We start from the raw sequence: 19146 nt of genomic DNA, 5'->3' as shown, positions 1-19146 counted from the left end.
AGGATGACCCAACACTCTCACAAGTCTTGGGAGACAGGCCAGTCCTTGCCTACAGACAGCCCCGCAACCTGAAGCAAATACTCACCAACAACCACATACCACACAACAGAACCACTAACCCAGGAACTTATCCTTGCAACAAAGCCCGTTGCCAATTGTGCCCACATATCTATTCAGGGGACACCATCACAGGGCCTAATAACATCAGCCACACTATCAGAGGCTCGTTCACCTGCACATCCACCAATGTGATCTATGCCATCATGTGCCAGCAATGCCCCTCTGCCATGTACATTGGTCAAACTGGACAGTCTCTACGTAAAAGAATAAATGGACACAAATCAGATGTCAAGAATTATAACATTCATAAACCAGTCGGAGAACACTTCAATCTCTCTGGTCACGCAATCACAGACATGAAGGTCGCTATCTTAAAACAAAAAAACTTCAAATCCAGACTCCAGCGAGAAACTGCTGAATTGGAATTCATTTGCAAATTGGATACTATTAATTTAGGCTTAAATAGAGACTGGGAGTGGCTAAGTCATTATGCAAGGTAGCCTGTTTCCTCTTGTTTTTTCCTACCCCCCCCCCCAGATGTTCTAGTTTAACTTGGATTTAAACCTGGAGAATGGTCAGTTTAGATGAGCTATTACCAGCAGGAGAGTGAGTTTGTGTGTGTATGGGGGTGGGGGGGATGTGAGAAAACCTTGATCTATGCAGGAAATAGCCCGACTTGATTATGTAAAGAGTTGTCACTTTGGATGGGCTAGCACCAGCAGGAGAGTGAATTTGTGTGGGGGGGTGGAGGGTGAGAAAACCTGGATTTGTGCTGGAAATGGCCCACCTGTTGATCACTTTAGATAAGCTATTACCAGCAGGACAGTGGGGTGGGAGGAGGTATTGTTTCATGATTTCTGTGTGTATATAAAGTCTGCTGCAGTTTCCACGGTAAACATCTGATGAAGTGAGCTGTAGCTCACGAAAGCTCATGCTCAAATAAATTGGTTAGTCTCTAAGGTGCCACAAGTACTCCTTTTCTTTTTGCGAATACAGACTAACACGGCTGTTCCTCTGAAACATTCCATTCCATGTCATACTTAGGAGAGCTATGTCGTCAGCAAAGTCAAGATTGTGTAACTCATCTCGGCTAACACATTTTACACCATCCACAATGCCTTCTGTTGCCTGTTTCATCAGCCAGTCTCTTGCTAATGCACAGAGGATTAGTGATAATACACACCCTTGTCTAATTCCAGGCATAATATTGGACCACTTACCCAGGCCTGTATCCAATCATATTGCGCATCTACTTCCAGCATATAAATTCCTTATTACATGGATCACTTTGTCTGGTATCCATACTTCTAGCAATATTCTACAGGGTCTCGCTGTGGACACTATTGAACTCTTTCTTAAAGTCGATAAAGTTAATTAAGATTGGTTTTAGCCAAGCCGTAGCTTTTTCAATGATCTGTCAAATGAGTGAACATCTGTTCATAACATGAACACAGCCAGTTCTTGTAATATTGCATCCACTGCCTTCTTCATTCTATTCAGCATAACAGTAGCCAATACTTTGCCCAGGATTGACAGCAGTACAATACCACTCCAGTTTGTGTACTGAATAAAATCATCTTTTTTTGGCAATGCCACAATGATACCATCTTTCCAGTCTTGTGGCACTGGTTCTTTCACCCATATTTCATTAGAGTTTTGTTAGCTGATCAGTCAGAATTTTGCTTCCCATTTTTAGTACTTCTCATTGAATTCTGTCACCATCAGGAGCTTTCCCCTCTTTGAGGCTTTTGAAACCTGCCTTAATGTTGTCGGGTGTTGTTGGTCCTTCTTCTAGATGTTGAAAATGTGTGAAGAACAAGCCAGACATTGGAAAGAACATTTCTATTCCATATTAAATTATCCAGAGCTGATAATCATGCACAGGTTCAAAGATACATGGACCAATCATCTGATTTGATATGGCAGTCACAATATTCCCATATGATGACAGAATAACTGAATTATATAGTATTTGTTTTAGGTTTCAGATAATAAAAAAATAACTTTGTTTATACACGTAGGGCCCAATCCATTTAAGACAATGGTAAAACTCCTATTGACATCAATAGAAACAGGATTGGGCCCATATATATTCTAATGAAGCTTAATGCACATATTATAAGAAAGGAAGTCAATTGTTTTCTCTTTGTCACTCATGTGCAATAGTATATATCTTTAAATGTTCTTCGATGGGAATAGAGAATCTTTAAAAAGTTAAGATACTTAAGTACAGTATAATCTCTCTCTCTCTAAAAAGGTATTTTTCATGATCAAACACTTCCTGTCATTTTACTTTAAATGTATCAATCTATTGTCCCATGCATTTGTTTTGATCACTAAACTTTCAAACATGGCTATTGTACTAAATAGTGTTTGAAAAAAATCTATTGTTTTCTTCCTGGTCTTTGTTGTCAGCCTACAGTGCAGTGGTTTTCAACCTTTTTTTTATTTTCCAAGATCCCTTTGGAAATCTTAGACATAGTCAGTGGACCCCCAGGGGTTCACGGACAACAGGTTGAAAACCACTGTTCTAATGACAACCTTTTGCAGACTGTTAAAGTCTGCGTACCCCCAGAGATCCGTAGACCAGAGGTTGAAAACCACAGCTATAGTGTAATGTTTGTAAGTACAGTAATACTTTGCTGCACCTGTGGTCCACTCCACCTAGTGATTGCAGAGACTATAATTAGGTGAAAAATACAATTTTATCTTTATTTTCTAAAAAGATTATTACAAAACTGCCACGATCAGGCCGGATTTAGAGGCAGACAACCCATACAACTGCCTGGGTGCCAGGCTTGGGGGGCGCTGGACTCAGAGTGCTGTAAGGTATTCAAAAGTTTAACAAATGGAGGTTGGAAGTACCAAAGACGCTCCACGCCTGTGGCACCATTTGGTCTAGGGCTTGCCGTGATTACAGTGCCTAAATATAACTAATGGTAATACCAAAGTTCTCTGCTTACACTAATGAAAAGGCTTCTTGTGATTAAACAAGCACTGCTGGAGAAGTAAAGTATACTCACTACAGTAAATATAAAATGCTAGACTAATATCAAATGCTAGTCTTAGTTTGCAGCAGACAATATGATCAGTGCTAGGAAAAGGATTGCTACTGAGTAATATATACAGCTAGCAGAGAACTGATATGCAACTAAAAGCAATGTTCTGAACTTTTCCATTTCTAAACCACACCATTTTGCCCTACACTATTAAATGAAATTATCTTTACTTCAGTTCTTTTAGTCTGACAAGATAATTGAAAAGAGATGTAGTGCCATAAATGCAATTTACATCAATCTGTATTGTTCTGTAGCAGAGTTACAAAATAGAAGAATTTATTCCAGATAACAAACGATCTTGATTAAGAAAAGCACTTATTTGCTCAAGATGGATGTTAAAGGTAGACACAAGAAGTCCTATAATGCTAAATCTTCTCTAGTGCTTCAAATTCCACTGAGGGCACTTTTTGGCTCAGGGATAGTCAGAATAAAAATTATTTTAATCAACGTTTTAGACGTCAGCAAAATATCTAGGATGTACGGGGCCGGGGTTTGAAGGTGCAAAGGTTTCAATATAACTAAAAAATCTTCGATCATTCGTAAAATCATTAGTATTAAGTGTTTATTATTTTGATTCTCTTAAATCAACTAATGATGTGCAGAATCCGCTGTCATCGCCTGTTGCCAGAGGAGAACCTGTCAAACTGTATTTCCCCAGTTCCCAGCTAGGTGGGATCCCTTAATCTCTGGAGGCTCCATTCCACTCCGTCTGGTGACCTTCAGCGTGGAGAAGGGAAGGAAAAGAAGCTGCATCAACCTTGGGCAGCTCAATGAATTTTCACAGCAGCCTGGCTCTAGCTCGAGCATGCTCAGTGCAGCGCTGACCTACTTTTGCGGGCCGAAGTCTGGAGAGCGCTGGCTGCCGTTCCGCAGAGTCAGAAGGAGCCGGCGGTGCTGCTGTCTTCTGGGGTCGCGCTTGGAATGTTGCGGCACCCCAGCGTTCCACAACCGAACGTCCGAACGCCGCCGCCGTGTCGCTCCATCGAGCGCAGCCCGGGTTGCTTGCAGCACGCGACGTAGGGAGCACGGGTTACAGCCGCAGCGGCGGAGCCACCGCTGTGAGCATTTCTATCGGGCTTCGGTTCGGTTTCTTCTCTGTGTTCCAGCGCGGTGAAGGCAAAAGGCTCCGTGGCAACCCGAGGCGCAGCACTGAAGTAGGAGAGCATCGTGGGGAGCAGAGATCTCGGGCCCGGGCGATCGCACTGAAAGGCTAAGTGGCGAAGAGGAGGGTTGGCTCACCTGGGAGATAGGCATCGTGCTGGAGGTTGGATTTATTCTTATAACTTGTAGCTTCCTGCAGCGCATTGGTGGGCTGTTTTGGCGTCAGGGTCGGATTAGCCGCTGGACCCCAGCTGTAGGGAGCAGCGGTGGAACAGACTGCCAGTCAGGGAAGTGTGACCATGACCTGCTGTTGATTTTCCTCATAGGTTGGGTAGGAAGCTCCCACCTGCTGCTGCTGATACTCTGGGCAGGTTGGGGCAAGGGGGGCCCTCTGTGCTGGAAGGCGGAATCTGAGCCATCTCTTCAGGAGTCCCACCAGCTTGAAGATCAGAAATAGTTGTGGTCCCTGAGCGACCACATCTGTAGAGGGTTTGAGGGGGGAGGGGATTCCACTGATACCACCCCCAAAAGACCTCCCTGCCAGGGGAAGAATCTTACAATTCTATTGTCTTCAGGGTTTATTTGCATGACAAGCTCTACAAGTGCTGCCAGAGTATAGGTAAAGGATTCCTCAGGTACAGCCTACCCAGGAGGGGGTTATACACTGTGTTTGGGGGTTGATTGCCTTTGTCCATTTGCCATTGCTAACCATTGCTGATCCTATGGTAAATAGATACATAGTACAATGCCATCTCTGTCATCTCTCTCTGCCAGGATCAGGCACCTTTTCCTCATCACTTTTGGATGAGATGTCTGTTATGATTTCAGATTATTGGAGGAAATATTTGTCTCACTTCCTTGTATTTGGGCCCCTGGAACAGAAAATCTCTATCTGTCTCAAGCTGTACTCTGCAACATTGACTGCACAGTTGCCTTTTGAGCAATGCCTTTTTCTAGGTTTAGACTGTGCTTTGTTCCTCCCAATTTCCATCTCCAGTTTGTGGTCACTGATTCTGTATTTGGTGAGATTCAGCCTTAGTTTTGAACATTTCACTGTGGTGCTCTGTTCCCTGAGTTCATTACTCTGACTGGGATCTGCAGCAGTCCTGCCTGTTGCTGTTTTTGATTTGCAGTATTGCTGATCCCAATTATTCAAAAATCATGACTCCCAAAAGGATGGGGGCTGCCAGGGCACTGCGTGGGAGTGTGCCTAAGAATTGGATTGCTTTAACCCAGACCTCATTGTCACCCATAGTAACATACAAATTGTCATATCAGACCAGCAGTCAATCAAATCCAGGATCCTGTCTCTGAGGGTAGTCAGTGCCAGATGCTTCAGAGGAAGGTGCAATAATCCAGTTGGAAAGATTACTAAATAATCCTAACCATAATGAATGCCAGTTCTTAAAGCACTGCTTTATGCAGTAGGGAAACCCAAGAGATCAATCAAATATTAGGCATTCTTAATGCACCCATCATCATAGTATCTACTTTTGGTGCTTCTAAGAATGTGTACTCCTTTTCTCTCTGGAACCTTGAACTCCAGTGTTCCCTGTTTAACTTGGAATTTTTTATTTTGGGGAGTATGAGGTTGGACAGTAGATTTGTGACACATTATTATACTCCTCTGGAGAGGAGGAAGGGGGGTATTAATTCAGCAAGTAGCACCTTTAAATAAAATAGACCTTTTAAGGAAGTTTTTTTTATTGGGCTATTTTAATCTAAAGTAAAGGCAGCATGATTGTCTTTTGCATTAATTAAAAGTTTTGATCAGTACTATAGTCTCATGTGATACCTGTCTGAATTCCATGAGTGCCTTAGAGAGACAACATTCTTACAGTCTTCAACTTTGGAGCAGTCTGAAAATGCCATCATACGATGTTACTTTAGCAGTACAATATAAGCAGTATAACAGGACAGTCAATTGTAAATAACAAAGAATCACTGAGCAGTCATATTTTTAGTTCATTTGCACAGATCAGACTTTTGTACAAAGGAATAAAAGTTTCTAACAATCTGACAACATTGATGCCTCTTTCAGTCACTAAGTTGCAGCTTTTCAAATAGGTCTCTCTGATAGCAATTTACTTGACATTGTTTTCATTTCCAAATGGTCCTTCTAGACCAAGGGACACCTCTTTTATGATACATTTTGTGGAAAAACTGAAATGTTAGTTCACAGTGGGAAAGTATTTTTGAACTGAAATGTTTTTTAAAATAAAAAAAATCTAGTATACGTTTTTAGTTTTCTAAAACTATACATTTTAGAACAGTCATCCTGCTCATTGCAACAGGGTAGACTAGAGGTCTGCTGTATTTTGACTCGTTTAAATAGAAATCATGTTTGAAGGGTTTGCATCTTTTGTTTGGTTTGTTGTGTTCAGACAGCAAAAGCATGTTTGTTTGTGTTTGTGCAAGGGATAATATATATAAGCATTTTAGCTTAAAGTACTATATATCAATACTGATTTATTGGTGGAAGAAAAGCTGCAGCTTTTCTTCCACCATTTTATAACCACCACAATGCCGTAAAATATTCATAAGTTTAAACAGCTCACAATAAAACAAATATAAATAAAGGTCTTCCAAAGAGCAAACCATCCACCAGGGGGGAAATGGGGACAGGTGCTTAATCTTTCTTCTGCTTTTAGTTGTATACTTATAGATGTGCATGGAATCACTGAAGAGCTTGCAGTTTGAGTTGAATAGAATTAAAACACAATTCAATGAAATAAAATACCAGTGGGAAAAGACAGTAGCTATTCATTGCATGCCTGTGAAACCCTGCAAAACCCCATATTGCACAATTTCCCACTTTAACAATCTGAGAAAGGCCCATTCTGTACTATAACAACTGCAGAGTTTGGGGACAGAGTTAAAATGTGTTAGTTGTCCCACAAAACTGAAATATGATTCAGTCTTAGTTAGCAGATGGAACCAAACTGTTTTTACCATGTTCCCTAGTTGTGCTGCAGTCCTGCTAACAGCCAACACTGTAGCACAGTTCAGGAAAAGAAACTCAAACCATAGTTGGTGCTATTTACAATTCAAGACAAAAATGATTTTTATCTGCTTTCAAGGGGTACCATGTTATACCCTCTTTCCAAACTCTCTCATCATTACAATGTAGAAGCTCTTCTCCATTTCTGTAACTACCTAGGCCATACAGTTTAGAATGTGAAGACTCAGGCCAGATCTATAGTAGAAGTACTTTGCCACCATAGCCAGACCAGTGTAGTATGCCTGCAAAGCACTCCTAGTGTGGACACAGCTAATGCCAGCAAAACTTCACTTTTCCCAGTATAGCTTATTCCAGTTCCCCCGCACCCAAGCGAAATAAACTATACCAGTTTTGCTGATTTAACTCTGTGTACATTGGTGGTGTCTGTCAGAGATCACACCCTTAACTGACATAGCTATACCAGCAAAAGTTTGTAACGTAGACCTGGCCCTAAATACCTCCCATTGGATCCTTTTTTGCCAGGGCAAAACAGGTTCCAGCTTAGGGCCAGTGTGTGACTAAGTATATGTCTTGTCATTGAGTGCAATCCTAATTGCATTATTTAGTGCTTTAAACTGAAAATTCCTGCATTTCGTTTGTACAGTGATTTCCTATCCATGTACAGGCATGTCTTAGAAATGCCACTGCCAAACAATAGGGATACTATTACTTCCCACCAATTACCATAATTTAATTAAATCACTCATGGCCAAGTGCAGAGCATCACAATGCATATCGAATGGGAAGGCTGAACAGGGAGGATACAAATGAAACGTCTTTCCCTACTGCAAGCCGGCAAAAAGGAGTCCGTCATTTTCTCTTAGAGCTGGTCTACACACAGACTTGCATCGAAATAACAAAAGGTGTGAATTAAAACAATTTTAGTTTTTTCGGTAAAATGTCGTGTGTGTAAATTCAAAATAACAGTAGCTAAAGTAATTAAGGGATTGTAGTCCAAACACAGTTTTTGTACAGTTTAACTATTTTGGTTAGGGATGTAATTTAAAAAGAAATTAATTTATTAAATCATTTCAGCAATTAGTGAGGACACTGCTATATTGGTATAAATGGTGCCTTTTCCCAGTATATCTTATTTCCTTAAATTTACTGGGATAAGCTTTACCAATGGGGGATTGGGGATTGTACTGCTTTAATTATGCCAGTTTCAACCCAATATAGTTGAAGTGATATAAAAACTGTGTGTTTAGACAAGATCTAACAAACTGTTTTTCTTTTCATGAAAAGTCTTTATTTAAAAAAATTAAAATATTTTTACTTTTGATTTAAACATTTGCAACCCAAAGCAGACAGCCTTATGGTTGGCGCTTGGGAAGAAGAAAGTGAAACTGATTATATACAAAAGTGCCCAGATCATTCTGTTCTCATTATCCAAGCTGAGTTGAATGCAATATATAAAAAGAGTACAAAAGAGCATAATGAGTGAAAAGTAAACCAGATATTTAAGTCTTTCAAATTTAAATAATCTTAGGTCCTGCACACAGAGCCATGCAACTGGAGCCTTGTGCCCATACCACACCCCATTGACTTCAGTTTAGCTCCACACAAGCATTAAGTTCTGTCCTCATGGGTCCCACTCTGGGATCAGGGATTAAGATGCTGTTAATTAATCGGTAAAGAAATCCAATAATTTTTAACTTGACATTCTCCTTTTAAATCACAATCATTAACACACCTAACTACCATTAATTATTCCTTGCAAGCCTACCCTGACAGTTCTGAAGTGGTCATAATCACAGTGTTAGTGCTAACCTCTTTGTACTTTATCCTGGAGGTCAATAAGTAAAAAGCAAGTCATTAAAATGTGGTATTACATGCATATCACAGATTACATATTTTTATATAATCACTGTGGCCCTCTGAAGGCTGGTGGGAGTTATTATATACAAATTCATTATTCTCCTGTTACTGAAAGAGGAGCCTTAAGTTAAAATACTGTTTCTTAATGAAAACTACATACACTGCACTGAAAATAGGAAAGACTGAAACTATTCAGTTGTTCAGAAGACATGATAAAACTTTAAAGATGTTTATATGAAATATCATTAGTCTTGAAAAGCCTTTACTATTTTATTTAAACAAAACCTATATTGTAATCTTGATCCCATTAAATAGGTGTACCAAACCATGAAGCACAGCCTGCCTGACCTCCTAAACAAATACAACTGCTAAATACATCCTGATGATTTATTCATCAGAGCTCTTTAGTAGAAACCTTGAAAAAGAGTATATACACCTAATCATCTAACAAATTGACTGGACATAAAATTCTGGGCTTAAGAGACCTCTTCACTACTGATTCTACAGCAGATCTTTCTGTATAACCCACAACTCACTAATGGAACATGTCCATCAAAATGCTGTCATTTTCCCTCAGCAGAAGTAAGCTTCTCTACTGAAAAAAAAAAAATCGTTCTGTTTTTATTGAGTCCTTAATTGGTAACCCGGGAGTTTATTAAGTTGCTCTGTCCATGTGAAAAAAATATATTCTTACAAATTGCAGACAGGAAGCCTTCTAGTTAACTTGTTCTCTAAATGTTTCTGGCTAGGTGTCCATTTTACATGGAATAGATGCTGGTGATACAATTTCACTTACACTGAAGTGTATCAAGGGTTTTGCTCAGATGTTTGGCAGAGGTCATCTACACTGCCGCACAAGAGATCCACACTCAATTCCTTAGGTCATCAAGGACTAGGGGAGACTCTTGAGGGACTTAATAAGCCTTACAGATAATTACAGAGTAGCAAGCTTCATCTAGTCATTTTAGGCTGAATGGATTGTGGGCCTTGAGGATGGTTTGGAGTGGGGTGAAATTTAGGTCCCGATCCAGTAAAGCACTTAAGCACCTGTGTTCCTTTAAGTACAAGAGGTCCCATTGGCTTGGGTCTTGAAGTCCATGGGACTATTCACATTCTTAATTGCTTTTCAGGATTAGGACCTCAAATAGGAAGAACAATTGTTGAGTGGGATTCTGCTGATCAGCTTTGCAACTGTGTAGGTATATTATAAGCTTAACTGTAAAGCAGAATTTTCTTTATTGGCTGTGAATTTCCTCCTAGTTGATTCAGTGTTAAAATATGATATGCAGCTAGTGCTCCTTAAACCAAAGGACTTCATCATAAAGTATGTCACTCATTTTAGAGTGACAATTATGTCCATCACATTGTATATCTTATTGCTTGGCATTTTATAACTGTAACTTATTAGTGTGAATCTCAATTTTTAAATAAAGATTACGGAAAGCTTTACAAAGGGTAAAGAAAAGAAACTTGTCTCAAAACCTCCTGTAGTGTTAGTGTTCTCTGTAACAAGTAGCTTGGAAGGTTTCTTTATTAATATGACTCTTCTCTGTAACATAGTTTTGTTATCTCCTCAGAGCCAGTGTACGTCTCTGAATTCTCCATTTTGCCTGCTTTCATTATTTATTGTTGTTTGTCACTTTACAAACAAAAGGACATGTTCCTGCCTGAAGTAGCTTATTAATGTCTTTAAGCTATAGACTCCTTTATACCTTTACTTGTAAACAGCATTCCTAGTTAACAAAAACAGATTAGTTTGCAAATACTGAATTGCCCTACTGAAGCCTATCCCACCTAGTAATCCATCTCTGTCAGTGGTCAATACCACATGCTTCAGAGGAAGGTGCAAAAAGTCACCATAGTAGAGAGTTATGTACATTGAAGTATGAAGTTTTGTATCCCTTCCATACTTTTTTGGCAAGCTTTCTTTTTTTAATCCTTATTACAACTGGCTTTAACTAGATACTGTCATTTTCTGTATAAATGCCCTGTCTGTTTTGACTCTTGTTTCGCTCTTGGCTTAAATGTTATCTTGTGGCAATGAGTTGCACATGCCAATTGTGTGTTGTGTAAAACATTATTTCCTTTTATCTGTTTTAAATTTGCTGCCTTCAGTTTCATTGAATGTACGCTTCCTTGTTCTGGCATTATGAGAAAAGGTAAATAGGAGTGCCTGATCTATTTTCTCTATACTATTCAATATTTTGTATACTTTAATCACATTCCCTCTTACTCATCTCCTCTCTGCACTATATAGTCTTCTAATCTTGTTCTTAGACTAGTTCTGCTTTATCCTTTTGTAGATTAAATTGAATTGAAGAGTTTCTGAACATGAGAAACCAAAACAATATGAGATAAAAGCACAACTTTAGATTCCTACTAACCACATACAAAAGAGAAATTCTTTTTATTATTCCAGCACTTACACATAGCTTCTTGGGCGTGTCTACACTTGCCATTTAAAGCAGAAAAAGTCCCTTTTGTGTGCAAAAACCATGGAAATGTCTACACTTGCTAATGTCTTTTTGCAGTGAAACTCAGAAGTTTCACCGCAAAAAGAAAACCACCTCCATGAGAGGCATATAGCTCTTACCAGTGATGCTTTTGCAGTGATGTGCAAATGAAGACACATTCTTCCTGTTTACACAGCTTTTAGCCTCTGGAGGGTATCCCACAATGCCTAGGTGACCACTCTGGCCAGCAGCTCTGCTGCCAGGTAAATAGACATCCACCCCTCCCCCTGTAAAGCCCCGGGAACTTTGAAACTCCCCTTCCTGTTTTCTTGGCAAGCGCTCACTTATCTGGCCAGGTGACAATGCCTGCTCCACAGAGCAAACGATCCGCTGCTTGGAGCAATGCTGAGCTACTGGAGCTGATCAGTGTTTGGGGAGAGGCAGCTGTGCAGGGACCCAGGATGCCCCACGATCACACTCACACACACACACACACACCCTTCCCACAAGGCCCATTGTCAAACCGGAGAGAACTACACTGTTGGATAGCTGTCCTAGAGCGCTGCTCTCATCTGCAATGGAAGTGCTGCTAATGTAAACACTCTCTGACGCCTCAGGAATTAAGCGCTTTACTTTCACCGGTTCCCCGGTGACACTTACAGTGCAAAAACCTCACAAACCAGCACTTTACTTTCACTGGTTCTCTATCACTGGTGAAATGTACAGTGCAAAAACTCTGCTAATGTAGACATACCCCTTGTGTACTTAGAGATCTGGCAATTCCCACAGTTACCCAGTCTTCCAACAGGTCTTCTCAACGGTGCTTTCACTCCTTTCTCCTTCTTTAAACTTACAAGATGAGGCCATAGCCAATCTAACTAAACTCTTACAGTTTATCCGTCTCATTAATTGGTCTCCTCATTCTAGAATACCACTACCCAAAATTATAAAGGAATGCTAGGGAGGAGTTGCCATGCTGACTCCAAGTATCATTTCTAGAAGCTCTTAAGGCTTAGACACAAAACCCTCATTACTTCTGTCAAAGTTCCTTCCCCACTCTGAACTCTAGGGTACAGATGTGGGGACCTGCATGAAAGACCCCCTAAGCTTATTCTTACCAGCTTAGGTTAAACGCTGCCACCACCAAAGTGTTACACAAAGAACAGAGAAGTGCCCACTTGGAAACGTCTCCCCCCCAAGCACTACACCCCCTTTCCTGGGGAAGGCTTGATAAAAATCCTCACCAATTTGCATAGGTGAACACAGACCCAAACCCTTAGATCTTAAGAACAATGAAAATCAATCAGGTTCTTAAAAGAAGAATTTTAATTAAAGAAAAAGTAAAAGAATCACCTCTGTAAAATCAGGATGGTAAATACCTTACAGGGTAATCAGATTCAAAACATAGAGAATCCCTCTAGGCTTACAAAAAGATACAAAAACAGGAATATACATTCCATTCAGCACAATTTATTTTATCAGCCATTTAAACAAAACAGAATCTAATGCATATCTACCTAGATTGCTTACTGACTTTTTACAGGAGTTCTGACCTGCATTTCTGCTCTGGTCCTGGCAAAAGCATCACACAGACAGAGAGAACCCTTTGTTCCCACCCACCCCCCAGTTTTGAAAGTATCTTGTTTCCTCATCGGTCATTTTGGTCAGGTGCCAGCAAGGCTATCAGCTTCTTAACCCTTTACAGGTGAAAGGGTTTTTCCTCTGGCCAGGAGGGATTTAAAGGTGTTTACCCTTCCCTTTATATTTATGACAACTTCACATGTCCCTTGCTACTCTGTTTTTGGTGTCCCTAAGGCAATTCTCAAATTTATGCCTCTCACAGGTTGAGTATGACAGGGCTAAAGACACTTGGCTAGCCATGCAGCTCTGTTAGCGCACCTAAAGCCCTAACCTGCCTGTGAACATCCCTAGTATATACAACACTTCTCTTGAGACAATATAAGAGGCAGAATGGTAGGATGTGTGTTCTCACAGGGACCCGAGGAGAAGGTTCTGAAATATTCTAAAGGCAACTGAAATCAGCTCTAGAGACAGAGAAACATGCATCAAGCTGGAAGCCATTAAACCAGTCATGGTATAAGGTGCCCGAAGCTCTAAGGAAACAGTTTAGTCATGCAACAATTGCCATCCTGACACTTACTAGCTAGAGACGGTAAAGAAGGAAACAGGAGAAAAGTCATGAGGGTACAAGCAAAGAAATATCCCAGAGAGACTGAGAAGATTCTGTCATGTCCCTTTTAGGGCCACTGCTTTTAGGATTATAGCTTTATTAACAAGAGGATGACAAAAGTCAGACAACTTGCTACCAGTTGAATAGTAACACAGTTCATTCACATCTTCCTGCCTAGGCCCTAACAGTTTAATCTTTTATTGGGTAGTTCACAGTCATGAGCCTCTGAACTCCCAGTGATCTTTTGACCTTTCTGAACGACATAAATAAGTCCCAGTGTCTGCATTTCTGCTCCAGTAAAACCTAGTAGCTTTTGACAGTTGTCCACTGTATAAACATAAAAAGAAAAGGAGTACTTGTGGCACCTTAGAGACTAACAAATTTATTTGAGCGTAAGCTTTCGTGAGCTACAGCTCACTTCATCGGATGCCAATGAAGTGAGCTGTAGCTCACAAAAGCTTACGCTCAAATAAATTTGTTAGTCTCTAAGGTGCCACAAGTACTCCTTTTTGCGAATACAGACTAACACGGCTGCTACTCTGAAACCTGTATAAACATATTGCCTCTAAGACCAGAAAAAGGAATAGGTGTGAAGAGAAAAAACAGTAAGTAGTATTTAAATATCAGGGGTTAACTTTAACCATGAGTTTGTAATATTGTTCTCATTACTGCCAGTCAGGTGGTGGTTTTTGTGCTGTGGACAAATGGGAACAAGGATGAAACCAAAGTTCTCTTTCCTTTTTCTTCATATTTACAGACCAAGCAAACTAACTCTGGACTGTTAGTGTTCCTTAAACTAAAGGGACACCATTTATCCATTATACAATGAGTTGATTTCTTTTTGTTTGCTGTTGAATTGAATAACCTCATAGCACTAGATATAGGGATACATATTATTAGAAGAAGAACAAATTAATGTAGACATAGTAAACCAAAACAAGGTATGCATCAATGTCCCTCTTTTATGTGCCTCTGTTCAGAATGACCAGTTGATGGAACACAAATTCAGTACTTCTGAGTGCAGTCTCTTCATCCCCTATCAGTTTATTTGTTTTTTCAGGGGTAAAATACCAGCTGTGCACTTTGGGTATGATGTCAGAACATAGCTGCATGCAATTGATATCCCCAACGGTCTCTGAAATAACAAGAGAAAGACTTCTCAGCTTGGACCAATGTTTATTCCTGAGCAGGAAAATTTACAAGCCTTATAGTTCCTCTCTGCTGTATTGTGCAGATAAGAGGAAATGCATATAAATATTGGCCATATATGACTGGGGAACACTGGCAGTGCAGCATGCTCTGGGAAACTCCCCCACATAAACAGTATACAGTTCACAGCCAAACAGAGTTTGTGGTCATGTCACCTGGAAGAGATGTATGCCATGCTCTTCTCAGATGACACAATTTCCAGTGGAATTCTCTAAGGAAGTTAAATGCTGGTTCTTGCAGTATTACTTTTAGCTGTTCAGTTTCTATCTGCTTTTGGGCGGGGGGTTGAGGGGAATACAAGTTCAGACTGGAGACCAATGGCAGACATGTTGCTATGAGAAAGGTTGCCCAGAACAGCATGTGGAGGGGCAGATGCTGCACATGTGTGTGCCAAGAGCCCTGGAGTGAATGCTGAGATTCCTCATGGATCTTCAGATTCCATGCTAGTAGGTGATCATATCTTCTCTCTGTCCCGACTAATACTTCCAAGGAGGTAACACAGCACAGCTAAAGGAGTTCTTTCCCCTTTCCACAGGAAGGAGATAATTTGGCCATACAAGTAGACTTTTTTTATAAACTTCTTTAGACTTGAAGTCTGATTAATTTAATAATTGGCTTATACAGATGTGTCTGTTCATATGCCAAAGACAGAAATAAATACATTTACAGTGACAAAAATTAATCATTTATAATTTTTCCCCATTCAGTGACAAAAATGCTCACATCACAGTTATTGGGTCTCATAAAAAGGATGGGATTAATTTGTGTACTTAAAGTGTACTGCTTCAGCTGTTGGGATTTGAGGAGAGGTCGGAAAACATTTCAGGATGCTGGGTTTGGGCCTAATGAACTCAATGGAAACTTGGAACTGAGTGACAACAGGAGGATCAGATTCAATCTGCAGCTGTGGGGGTCTTAATCAGAACCTATTTTGTGTTTCCATTCTTTGTTCCTCTCTAATAGCACTTTGGCACAGACAGAAGAGGATTTCCTACAATGTTTAGTTACCTTGGTGTCTTTTGTAGTGTCTGAAAACATTTGTTGCCCAAGCCCCATATCCAAAACACTGTTTAGGATTTTTCAGAAATGCCTGACCCTTGCACCCTGGAAAGTATTTAGCACTCCTCAGGAAATCTTCCGCACTCTGCAGATAGAAGCAGACAGAGATGACTGTTGTCTTCGTCCAGTCTGGTCTGAGAATATCACCTGATAAGCTTTTGATAGATGGTTGAATTAATTCTATCTACTTCAAACTGAAATGCATCTCTAAGGGTACTTTCAACTGTTTTAACATTGTACAATCCAGAAATCCCATGAGCGACTGAGGGTCTAAATGACTTATGCAAGGTCACACAGCAAGTCAGTTGCAAAATGAAAAATAAGGCTGACGCCTAGACCTTGCTCTTACCACTAGAGGTAAAATTATTTAATTTTAAAAAGTTATGTACCATACATTTGACTATGGACAAAACATGGAAAAAGCTCATTGACTGAGTTTGAGTTCTGACAATATATTTACACCGTACATGCAGCCTATCAGAAAAGTGTAGTTTGGAATCTTGAGTGATGATCCATCCTGGTAAATAGAGGGAAATGTTTCTCTACTCTAACAACAATAATGCCAATTTGTGTGTAACCAAGTTAATTGTTCTGTGTTGTAGAGACAGGAAAAAAACTCAGATGAGTATTGCCAGGGAAGGACAATAATGTGTATTCATTCAGTTTAGAATAGAGAAAAAGAGGCCTTTTTTACTTTTATTGCTCCCTTAATATATGGAACTGACCTAGTGTTGCCAGCAGTCATCTTTTTCCTTGCTTAGTTGTCACAGTGATTTCCATTGTTAACCAAAATCCTTAAATAAAATCAAACTGCTTTGCAAGGGAAAATGGTGACTTAGAAATTAATTAGATGTTTGCCGTTCTCTATATTTAGATCTCAGTTAGAATAGTTTATTTCTGCTAACAATCTAAGTTTTGCTGAATTTGAATGGCTAATCTTATGAAACCTATCAGTCCATGGTAAAACCCCCACTCACTTCACTGGGAGCACAGTTAGGCCACTTCTGAGTCCTTTTGAAAACCCCACCTTACCTGCACAAACTGCAGTCACTTTATAGGACAGTACTTGAGGGCTGGTCAAGGGATGGTAGTGTAATGAGAATGTCAGCAAAACTTTCTATTCCAAACACTTAATGGTACATGACCAAAACAAGTGCCCCAGTTCCATTTCTAGCCCAAAGAAGCCATAGCCAGAATTACATCTCCAGTGGATATTTTTCCCTTTTTAAATTTAACTTAATAAAAATTAAGTTAAATATGTTTCTGAAATATTATATTTTAAGTATATTCCTCCAGCTTGGATAAACTCCACCATTCATGCAAAATTTAAGGTATGGCAGTAGCCTCAGCAAACTGAATAATCCAAGATGCTTTACCATGTGTGCTATGGTCTGTAGGCACAATTGCATGTGTTAAAGAAATAAAAACCAGATCCTACAACCCTTATGTAAGTAGTCCTTACTTAAGCTGTTGACTTAAAAAGGACTGTTTATGCAAGTGCAGTTGAAGGTATCCTCTCTCACTGAAAATACCCCTCCTGGAGAGGGAAACCACAGGTACTAGGAAGAACCAGGTGACAGTAGAGCAGGATTGGATAGCAGAGTTTGTGATGACTGGGAGAGCCACATGGTAAATTGCCTCACATATGCAAAGGTGGCGGATCTCAGGAGACATCTAGACAGACTTATATGTTCTGCTGGAGAGGATTCGGTGTTCCTGGTAAATGTAGGTACCAGTGACATAGGGAAAGGTTGGAGAGAGGTGCTGGAGGCCAAATTTAGCCTCCTAGGTAAGAGATTAAAGTCAAGTACCTCAATGGTAGCATTCTCTGAAATGCTTCCAATTTCACATGCAGGACCAGAAAGACATGCAGAACTCCAGGATCTATATGTGTGATGAGACAATGATGTAGGGAGGAGGGGTTTAGGTTTGTTAGAAACTGGAATCTTTTGGGAAAAGAGGCACCAATATAGGAAGGATGGTTCTACCTATACCAAAATGGAACCAGACTGCTGGCATGTAAAATTTAAAAAGTTGTAGAGGATTTTTAAACTAAGTGCTGGGGAAAAGCAGACAGGTACGGGGGAGAATACGGTTCAGACAGAAACATCCCTCAACGATGCATTTATTAAAGAAGAAAGTCTATATCCTAGTAAAGAGGATAGGAAAGAAGTTGGTAAAGTACAGGTATGAGCTAGTGAGGAACCATCAAACTTGAAAGAGTCCCATTTAAATATAAACACAAAGGCAAGCAAGTGAATATTGATGAAATGTACAAGTGCTTGTATACAAATGCTAGAAGTCTAAATACTAAGATGGGTGAATTGGAGTACCTGGACTTAAATGAGGCTGTTGATATAATAGGCATGATGGAAATTTGGTGGAATGAGCATTATCAATGGGACATGGTAACTCGAGGGTACAAAATACGCAGGAAGGACAGAGTAGGTTGCACTGGTGAGGGAGTGGCACTATATATGAAATGAAAGCACAGTGTCAAATAAAGTAAAAATCTTAACTGAATCAAACTGTACTATAGAATCTCTATGGATAGAAATTCCATGCTTGAACAATACGAGCATAGCAGTAGGAGTACACTACCAACCATCTGACCAGGATGGTGATAGTGATTGTGAAATACTCAGGGAGATTAGAAAAGCTGCAAAGGCAGAAAACACAATAGTAACAGGGGATTTCAGCTATGCTCATATTGACTTGGTATATCATCACCTCAGGAAGGGATGCAGAGAGAGAATTTCTAGACACCATGAATGCCTGCTTTTTGGAGCACAGCTTGTCCTGGAACCCACAAAGAGAAACACAATTCTTGATTTAGTCCTAAGTGGAGCACAGAATCTCGTCCAAGAGGTGAATATAGCAGAACTGCTTGGTAATAGCAACCATAATTAATTAAATTTAACATCCTTGTAGGGGGGAAAATGCCAAAGAAACCCACTAGAGCAGCACTTAACTACAAGGGGGACTACACAAAAATGAGGAAGATAATTAAACGGATATTAAATGGAACAGTCACAAGAGCGACATGCCTGCAAACTGCATGGAAACACCATAGTAAACATATAAACACCATAATAGAATCATAGAATATCAGGGTTGGAAGGGACCTCAGGAGGTCATCTAGTCCAACCCCCTGCTCAAAGCAGGACCAATCCCCAATTAAATCATCCCAGCCAG

At 40.1% G+C, this 19146-nt stretch overlaps 1 protein-coding gene across 2 annotated transcripts in view; it reads left to right on the top strand.

Annotated features, from left to right (window-relative positions):
* The first annotated feature begins 3840 nt into the window (after window positions 1-3840).
* Window positions 3841-19146, top strand: part of MFAP3L (microfibril associated protein 3 like) — a 35151-nt gene continuing 19845 nt past the window's right edge. The window contains exon 1 of one of the 2 annotated variants that reach the window (XM_073341615.2): window positions 3841-4383. The gene's annotated coding sequence lies outside the window, so the exon portion shown is untranslated. The remainder of the gene's footprint in view (window positions 4384-19146) is intronic. The other variant, XM_073341617.2, reaches the window with a different exon arrangement.

Source organism: Lepidochelys kempii, chromosome 4, assembly GCF_965140285.1.
Source record: "Lepidochelys kempii isolate rLepKem1 chromosome 4, rLepKem1.hap1, whole genome shotgun sequence".
Classification (NCBI taxonomy): Eukaryota; Metazoa; Chordata; order Testudines; family Cheloniidae; genus Lepidochelys; species Lepidochelys kempii.
Note: the sequence above shows the minus strand (reverse complement) of the source record. Positions and strands in the feature narration are given on the sequence as shown.